Raw genomic sequence first — 10,309 nt, 5'->3', positions numbered from 1 at the left:
TCCTGTCAGCAATCCATTCACAGATGATGTCTTCCAGCTCAGGAAATAGTGGTTGCTGACCTGATCCACACTTGCACTTCTTAGCGTTTCCCTCGTCCACTTGTTGACTGAGGTTATCATACACTGCTCATGGTTTTTGGACCATTTGGAGATCCAACTTCTTTTCTTTGCTGAAAGCTGTAAGATTCTTGCCTCGAGCGTTCTTCACGATTCCTTTCTTGTACTTGACAGAATAGCTTTTTCTTCTTGCACTCATCTTGTCTGGGGGTCAAAATATTATTCCCTTTAAATCTATCATTAAATCAAGTATTATTTGAAGACTTACGAGACAGGAGTGGCAACAATAATGACAGTTAAGAATGATGGTCCACACCAAAATTGCACCAAAATTCAGAAAACAAAATTCAGAAAACATTTCTTTATTTCACACGAGTACATTAAGTACATTCGTTACAGCACAGGACGTATTGAATTATGAATATTCATATTAGACACAGCCATGTCCATTAGTTATCAAGTGCGCACGTAATTCGTGTGTTGTGTCTGTACTCCAATTGGTCATTCGGAAATAAGTCTCGAGTTCATCTGTTTACATAAGTGTTTACTTCTCGTCCAAAGGTACCCGCTTGGGTATTTACAAATACTTAATTATAATTTATATTATCATTTATTTTAAGTATTAATGTCAATAATATTATTTATTTATATTTAATTATATATTAATATTATATTCTAATTCAATGCTTCTGTTGTGTATTGCAACAGACTTACTAAATGCGTCTGTCTGGCTGATGATCTTAACTGGGGCTTATTTTTGGGGTAGGGCTTATATTACGAGCATCCTGAAAACTCATGCTAGGGCTTATTTTCCTGTTAGGTCTTACTTTCAGGGAAATACAGGATGTTCAATCTCCAATTTAGATGCTGCTTTTGTGTCTATAGGGTAGTTTGTCTCTCACTTTTCAATTTGCTAGATTCATGTTCCTATACAAGGATTCTAAGCCATCTCCTATATGATTGATAGATATCAACAATAGTTATTTATTGGTGTCTTCCAATGGGTGTCCTGTGTGTTCTCACATCTATAGTCTTTGCCCCTCCCTCTATCTTCTTGCAGCTCTTGCTCTGGTTCCTTTGGCTGGCACTTATTATCCTAGGGAACTAATGAAAGTATATCTTCATTACTGCTAAGAATTTTATTTGTGAGCTTACAAATGTACATGTCAGGGCTTCAGGTATTTCCAAAGTATTCTTGAATTTTTTACCTAAGTTTGGAAAATGGCTCACTTCACAGGCTCAAATCACAGGTGCTCAGCTAGTTTTTGAAACAGTATTGCTTGCTTCCTGAATCTCCAAATACCTGGTAAGAAAAACTTTAGATATTGGAAACAATACCCAAAAATTGAACAAAAATAGGTTCCATTGGAATAGAAAATAATTCACTGAGTCTCATGTCTATACTTCCCTTCGTCAACACTCCCACTCCAAAACTCACCAAAACCCCCCAAAATTCTGTTGACCAAAATAGTAATTAGCTTTAAGACACAATTTAATCTCTTTTACACATAGCAGTTTTCACTTATAAAATATAATATCTAACATCCCCATTAGAGTTCAAGTTAATTTTATAACATTCAAAAAGTGCTTTGGACTTGTATGACTAAATGTCCCACTGGTGAATTTTTGCAAACAAAATATTTTTGTCCCAAAGGTGAAGTTTAGTCTTTACCTCTAGAGATATAAAACTATTTATAATTCTACTTTCATTGTATTTTAATTTTTTAAAGTGTAAAAAATGGAAACAGATTTGGAAAGTTGACCGACATGCTTTTGGTTATTATGATTCTCCTTGGTCACAGAACAGTGGACGATTTAATCCTGACTTTCTATTTACAGACGATCAAGATTTCTCATGTAGCAGTCAATGAGTGATATGTTCAAGATATCATCTCTTCCCTTCTTTCTCATAAATAGTCATGGCTCCTCCACTAGCATAGATGTATATGAATCTTATTAGTGCTTTTCATAAATTAATTTTCAGTAATGATAATTATTTATAACCATTGCTTCTGTGACTATGCTTTGGGTTTAAATTGCCTCTTAAGACATTGTACTGAATGGGTGGATGCCACCATTTTCCAGGCATTTGATTCAAACCGTGAAGTCCAAAATTTTAAAGTATGCCCAATTTCTGTCATTTGTGGTACTGTTTTCCAGTGATGATCAAGGTGATAGAAGACGGTGTTTAGTGAGACTAAACATGGCTAGTAACAACAGAAGGCAGGTCTGTGTTGTTAGAATGGTGAAATGGGAAATGGGAGGCAGGAGGTGCTGTGATTGGAATATAAAACATTGATTGGTCTGTTGATTACTACATACCCTGAGTCAGATGAATCATATAATTTTCTTATGATATTAAAAACAAGAACGATATAAATAGAAAATAAGCTAAAAATAAAGATATAGCATGTTGAATAGGCTATGAAGGGAACTCACCAATTTACTTATTTAAGAAAAAGAGTGAAAAATTAATATAGAAGGTAGAAGAATACATCAGAGTTTTCAAGAACTATCTTCACATAGGAAAAACAAACCAAAACTCAGCGCTGTAATCTCTAGGATAATGAAAATTGGAGGCCAAGTTGCTTAAGGGCATGGAATCAGTCTAATCTGGGCTCATATCTGGCTCTGTTGTTTACAAAATATGATTTCTGGGAAGACCTGTAACCTCTCTGATCCTCACGGTTCTTAGGGATGTTGGGAGGAATGAAATGAGAATTACATATAAAATGTTCCTGGCACAAAGTTGGTGGCTGGTAACTGGTTGTTATTATCATTAACAGACAGTAGTATCAGTATCACAAGGTCAGGGGAAAAAAAAAGTCATAATGCCCTCTTCGACTCTAAACTCATCTTTTTTTACAATGCTTTCCACTTGATAGGCCCAGTGCAAGATGGTCATAACCAGAGGCTCTTAAATTTTAATCACTGCTGATGAATTATATAGTATAGAAGCTGCTCTGAAGGCAGCTTTTGGAATGGGGACTAAACTTTCACTAGTGGTTGGAAGTAGATAAATTAATTTATCTTTTCATCTCGGGTGAGCCCTTGGAGGAAATCATTATCATAAAACATTGTAAATCTATAGACTTGGCAGCTTTTGCCCTGCAGAGTCTCGGGACTTGAGTAAATATGGAGATTTAGAGATTTACTGTCTTTTCCTTTGAAGAGGTGATTTCCCTTGGTAGGGAAAGATGGACAGAGCAATAGGGGAAAAAAAATATTCTTGTTTTAACTTTGAACCTGGACCAGCTTTGAAATACATATATCTCTTTACTGGTATAGCTTTCACAGCTGCAAAGTCATTTTTATTAAATTACAATATTAAACTTCAGCAAAGATGAGCTGGGGAAAAACTCTTACTCAATATATGCACCTATCATGAATCAACATTGAAGGCTGCGAATCATTATCTACATTTCCTCTGAGGCCTGGTGAGACAGAGAAACATCATTAGAATACATTGTCAAGCCAAGAAATTGAAAATGGAAAATAAAACTAGCCATTTAGCCTAAAAGTCAAAAGCTGCATTTGTTTGAAACAAAAAGTATTTTAAGATTTTTAGGTAGATTCTCACAGTAATTATCAGTCTTTATCTAAATCTATCCTGAGATGCACATAGTTAAGGCCATTATGTATTCTTCAGATATACATGGGTATCGCTTAATTCAATAAAATAATTTTAGAAAGTCTCTTGAAGGATGTCTAAAGGGGGCATTCTTCACTAGAGAGCGTGAATCCTTGAAGTTAAATTTTTCACTGGAATCAATCCTACATGATAGGATACAACAATGAAGTAGCATTCAAGCTCAGTAGTATTTTGGAAAGTAAGTTTTATCAGGTATGTATGTGTTAAGTAGAGTGAAATGGGAAAACTTGTGGCATAGGATAAGTTGGGTTGTGTGTGTTTCTGTGTGTATGTGCATGAGAGAGAGAAAAAGAGAGAGACTGAGACTAAATGAAGAGAAAGTATGTGTGTGTCATCATTATCCAAGCTCTCCAACTTAATTGCTGTTGAACAGAGGCCCAGCCTTCTTTCTGTGCTAAGGAAACCCTCCCCTTTCTTTTGCCCACTTTTTCATTAACACCATCAAAAACAATAGGTCACGTAATTGGTGTAAAGGTATACTAGAATTGTTTTCCCTCTGGCATGCATAGAACAACACAGTAGTAGTCAAGAGTACATGGGAGTTCAAAAAAAGAGCATATGGGAACATCAAGTAGATATACTATGTTCTGAAAATCTAATTACCAACATCTATAATGGCAGTTTCAATAACATAGATCCGAATACAGGTTTTGTGCTTTCTAGACTATCTAGTGTCTATAGTACTCCAAGAAGAAAGAACTTAAACTGTTTATAAATAATAGATACTCATATATCTAAAATGAAAGGATCTCCTTAGGAAATGTTTTTGATATTTAGCATGAATAACAACCTGACTATCTGGCAATTGAGATAATAAAACAGTGAACACAAGAAGTATATCTTCTCAACAAAGAATTCTAAACACCAAAGTGTAAAATAAGTAATTAATTTTCACTATAATCTCCAAGCATACTTCTCAATTAGGCACTAAGGACCCAAAGGTGGGAAATTGGTTACCTCCTTGGGCTACTGCCTTCATTTCTGGACTTTATCAAATGAGGTTGCTTTATGTCAGCAGTGATTTTGCAAAGCGCTTGATCATCCCACTTTGTTATGACTAATAAGTATAAAATTTGTGCACATGTCTCTGGTGGTTCTACCCACCTGATGTTGAAGATAATGGATAGTCTACATGGAGAAGAGAAAGGGACACATACCCCTCGTGATAATATCTCATGTATTAACTTGTTCAAAAAAAGAATTCCTGAACTGATTACCTACTTACTTTTTCCCTCTAAGAAGTTTATCTTCATCGTTTTTTTATCACCATTAAAACGAGATATTGTTACATTCCTTCCTCAAAATTTCTGACTCTAAGAGTGATGGATTTACCTGACTGCCACCACTCTCCAGTACGTTTTCACCATTGGTGTCATTAGAAAGAAATGATTAAAAGTCATAGTGAAGAAATACTATACTGCCTAGAGGTGGATTAGGGCAAACCAATGCATTCTATCAAATCGTGATTTTGATTACCAGATGTTGATTGATTTTATTTTTTAAACATTTGACAGTCTTGCTCACATCTAGCATCTTGAATAATAAAAATTAAAATTAGCTAAAACAATCAACTATTTATGCATATTCTAATAATATATGCAAACAAATTCATGAAGGTAATCACAGAGTACACATATATGAAGCTATACAAAATAAAAATAATAAAAAACCTTAGATATTATGAAAATTTTATATAATTGCTAAAATATTTTTTAAATAGAAGGTCTGCAAAGAAATAGAAGGAATCTCTTGGAAAATAATTTAAAAATGCAGCGGTAAAATACAAAAAAAAAAAAAAAAAAGTACATGACCAATTTGAGAGATTCAGTAGCTGATGAATAAAAGTCCCAGAAAATAGAAGAGTAAAACTGAACCAATAAAAATAAAAAATACATTAAAAAGAGTTTTCTCAGAGCTGGAGGTATAAATCTTCAAATTGAAGGATACCTCCAAAGGCCCACCAAATTGAGTAAAAATAATTTCACACTTAGATTCCTTATTTTAAAACTTCATGGTATAATAAATAAAGATATCTAAAATCTTGTAATGAGAAACAAAAGGCAGTAAGGAAAGTTTATATTCCTTTAGTTTTAGCAGCTGTACAACATGCTGACAACAATGCAGGAATTTCAACCAATTTATGAAAGAAAAGCCATTTTCAATCTAGAGTTTCATTATTTGTTCTTTGAAATAAGATGGTAGATACTAGATAGATAGGTAGATAGATAAATTAATTCATTTTGTTGTATAAGGATGTGGTAAGTTTGACTTCTGTACCCTTTTTACTAAATTATGTAAAGAATCACTCCAACAAAATGAGACACATACCAAGGAAAAGCAAGACTTATCTTAAAGGAGGCAGTGTTTCCAACTCTGACAAGCAATGAAGGAAAATTTACTCTGTGATTGTAGTTAACCTTGAGTAGAAAAAAAGTAAAAACGGATTCATATGGAGTCAGAGAAATCTAACCTGTGGCAGAGAATTTTTTTTTAAAACATAAGGATTAGATTAGAAAATATAAAAGTTGTGTAAGACTAAGGAACAATAGAAGCAAAGGTTGGAGTACTAAGAGTCTTATTTTATTTTACAAAATAGTGTTTCTATTGAAAAATTGAGGTAAATGTAAATCTGTGCTCCAGCATGTTATTTAAAGTCTTAAAAAGGAAACAAGAGAAGACCTAAATAAAGGCAATACTAATATGGATAAACTTGTCAGGTATTTGGCAGAGAGAAGAGAGTCGGTATTATCAATTAGTTAATAATTATTGTTTATTTTAGAAAATCAAAAGTATTATCTAAGTTGTTTAAAACACCAATTACCTTTTCACTAAAACAGATTTAAAGAGATACATGTGTGCACACGATGAATTAGATTGCTTCGACTCCACAATGACTATATACTGTAATGTGGATAGAAAGAAAAATGTTAAAGATACATGATGAGTGCAAAAAGCACTTAGAAAAATAAAATAGCACCAAATATTTTAAAAAGTGGTTATTGACCAAATGAAGAGAGGCTTGAGTGAGGTTTGCTGGCAGGAGAAAGAAAATGGAGGCTGCAGTTCCTGCTGCTGTTCAGTGATTTGTGACAGTGAGAAAGGTATGTAAAAGATTAAATGTCCAAGGTTTGTTCAGAACATGGTCCTTTGGGGCAAACAGAACATGGTCCTTTGGGTCCTTTGCGATACAACTAACTGCCTTCATTGTATATTCTCATACCAAAAATGTACCACTTAAGCACTTTGCACTGGCACATGTAAGCCAATTCATTATAGAAAGTTTTATATTCACATCGTTTTGAATAAAATATTTGGGAGTCATCTTAGTGAACATGAAGATAGTGAGAATTCAAATAACAAGGCATATCTGCATTAATTTAAAAATATTTATGAAGTCATGTATGTATTTTTTTTCTTTAACTCTAATTTAATAGGGATGTATTTTCCTTTAATGTGTGGATAATGGTCTATATTTCCTTTATTACATGTTAAATTATTAAATGTAAAAGTTTTATTTTTGGAACACAGATTCTTTTCTGTGTTCCATCTAGATGTGGCCTCATCTACTATTTTAATTATTGTCCCTTTAGGTCATAAATATTGTATGAACTGGCAAATGTTGACTTCCCTTTCCTCATTACTATTATTTCAACTGTTATTTAATGTTCTCTAAAACTGAAACTGAATTTGGAATCACTTTGTCAGATTCTATAAAATGGCTTCTAACATTTATTTATGATCATATCAAATGCCTCCTCACATTTTAAACACCCAAAGAAATCAATAAGTATGCAATGTATTCCCCCACCCTCTTTGCTAATGATAGTGTTTCAATACATATTAGAAAAGCTATCACAAAAAAATTGTTTATTTTTTATAAATTATTAGTGTGCAAAATATTTGTTAATCTTTATGTCATTTACAAATAACCCAAATAACATGTATAAGAGAGAAAAAAATGTAGGGACCAGACAGCCAATGCGGGAAGGATAAATCATTCTAAGAATGGATGATGAAAATGGTGGACCAAGAACAGATCATTACAAAGAGAAGACTTAATAATAGAAATCAATACAACCAGACAGGGTTGGACAGAGGCCATAAGAGGAGACTGCAGGATGAAATTCAATAAGGTAGATGTGTGAATATAGATGCATAGTTGTAATTTAGAATTTCCTTCTGAAGTTCCTTCTAAAGTGTCAGCCTAAATAAAGAGGTAAACTGAGGCAAGCTCAAACTTGTCTAAAAGATGAGTTTATTCGGGAATAGCAGAGAATTGCAATTTGGGAAATGTAAAGTATAGCAAGCTACAGATGAGGCTGTACTTATGGGCGGGGAATGTAAAGAAGAGAAAGTTCAGTCAGAGACCAGCTTTGAAAAGTCCCCGAGCAGACAAAACTAGTCCAATCATACCAACAAAACTCAATTCAGCTTATTTTGCTAGGTCAACTCAACCTGGGTCATTTCTTGTTCATATCTCTGGAAACCATAAGCAAAACTTCCCAGGGTTGATATGAGGAAACCCCTGACTAACTCCCTATTGTTTAAGAAAATTTCAGTATTATCAGGTTTCTTTTTTTTTCTTTTTTTTTTCTTTTTTTTGGTTTGTTTTTTGTCGATCAGGCATTTATGGGAAATCAGTCTCTCAGTCCTTTCATTCCCCCCCACCCCCTGAGAGCACATAATTGATATTTTCCATTTTATATCCTCCAGTTTTGTTTTAGACTGGAATTTTTTTCACAAAAGCATCTCACTTTATTTTTAACAACAACAAAAGATGTTGCTTCAACTATTCAACTGAGACAAATATTTGAAAACTGAAAATCGCAAGATTTAAGTGGTATGCCATGTAAGTCCACTCAGAAAGACCCCGTTATTCTCAATCAGATGTTGAAAATTCCTCTTAATTGTAGTATACTGTTTGAACTTTATTAATAACTATTTTTTTAATACTTGGACAAATGAGCACGGGAAAAATGATCAGCAGGAGAGCAGAACTTAATTTTATCTCAAGGGCTATTTCTAAAAAGAAGAATCTCCTTGAATAGAGCTTGGCTGTCGTAAAAATGAACTTTTGAAAATTTTTCAAGCATTTGGTCACAGAGAAAAGTGTTTAATATTTAGTGAAAAAAAATTGCATGGATGCATTAGGTTAATGATAAAACCCGGTGTCCAGTAGTTCTACAGACATACATTTGGGGCTGTCGATGCCAAGGGCAGTAGGTAAAGACTGCCTTTTAAATGTATCTCCAGGCCCCGTTCCCCAAAATGACCATTCCATTGAAGTTTGCATTGTGTCAGACTGCTATGTTTGCTATTGGGGCATGGTTATCCAGTGGAAAGGATAAGCTTCATGCTCATAAAATATAAAATATAAAATATTAGTGTGATTGGCTATGATAATATTAAAATAAATATAATTATAATAACTTGATCAAATATTTAATGAAAAAAATCTTTTTAACCAAATACAATTTAAAATAAACATATATAGGCACATATTGTGTATTATATATATTGAGAAGCACAGGCCACTACATATTGCTGTTATGATGATTAATAGAGATAATATGTGTTAAATAGCTCAATATCTAACATAGAATAAAAGTTCTAGTTATGTTTGTTTCCTGTTGCTATCTCATGAGTTGGACCATGATGGGCTGATATTTATTGTACTGTTGGTAAATGATATATTTATGTAAATAAGATCTTAGAGGAATCTTCTACAAGCAAATAAAAGATTTGTCCAGGGGTGGGGGGGAAAACTATATTGCCAAAACTCGTGTTATTTGCAAATGCTTAAGACCTTCTATTAGGCAATAGTTTGATGGTCTCATTTGAAATATTGCAAATTCCTGAAAGTCACATGTATATATTTGTGATGAAATTATACTTTGCTATTGTTTATATTTTCTTTTGCTTTAATTATTCCAGATGTGTGAGATATTATAGCATTTGTAGTTTGGACATTGCCTTTAACATACAAATAGTATTGCTGATTAAGATAATTCATTAATTACGAGGGTTAAACATTCATTTGCTGGCCATAAAGCTATTTATAATATCAAGTATTAACTGTTTTATATGTCCTATAATATATCTCTACCCTAAACTTAAATAATTGTTCAATTGATTCACTTTTAATTAATATGGTCTGAATGAAATACAGAGGATGCCAAAAAATGTACACACATTTTAAGAAGGGGAAACCTGTATTAAAATTGTAATACTCAATATATAATAACAAAAGATGAGTACAAGTCATGTGTATAATTTTTTTGGCACCCCTGGTATATCTTGTTAAAAATTCATTCATTGCCCTGATGTCTTGGCCTAACTTTTAAGTAGTGTTGCTTCCACTTCTTACGTGAGTATACCTACCTTTGTATTTCTTTGGTATCTGAAGATGTTTTCTTTGTAATCATTTGTTTAAGAAATGTTCACCTTTACAGAATAATCACATTTCATTAGCTTTCTCAAGAAACACTCCAAAGAGCCCCCTAATAAAATTGAAATACACATTTCTAGTTTCCTTTCTTTTCATTGCCGAAATCCTTTCTCTTCTGGTAATATGAGGTGCTGGTTATGATTTGGGTTCTC

The 10,309-nt window shown here is 33.2% G+C and overlaps 1 non-coding gene across 1 annotated transcript; it reads left to right on the top strand.

Moving 5' to 3' along the window:
• The first annotated feature begins 7,930 nt into the window (after positions 1–7,930).
• LOC148758567 (Nuclear RNase P) lies at positions 7,931–8,140 on the top strand. The gene has a single exon (XR_016020968.1).
• Positions 8,141–10,309: the final 2,169 nt, after the last annotated feature.

This window comes from Rhinolophus sinicus, chromosome 3, assembly GCF_057876585.1.
Source record: "Rhinolophus sinicus isolate RSI-liver-muscle chromosome 3, RSI-T2T, whole genome shotgun sequence".
Classification (NCBI taxonomy): Eukaryota; Metazoa; Chordata; class Mammalia; order Chiroptera; family Rhinolophidae; genus Rhinolophus; species Rhinolophus sinicus.
The sequence above is the reverse complement of the archived record's forward strand: the minus strand, read 5'-3'. Positions and strand labels throughout refer to the sequence as shown.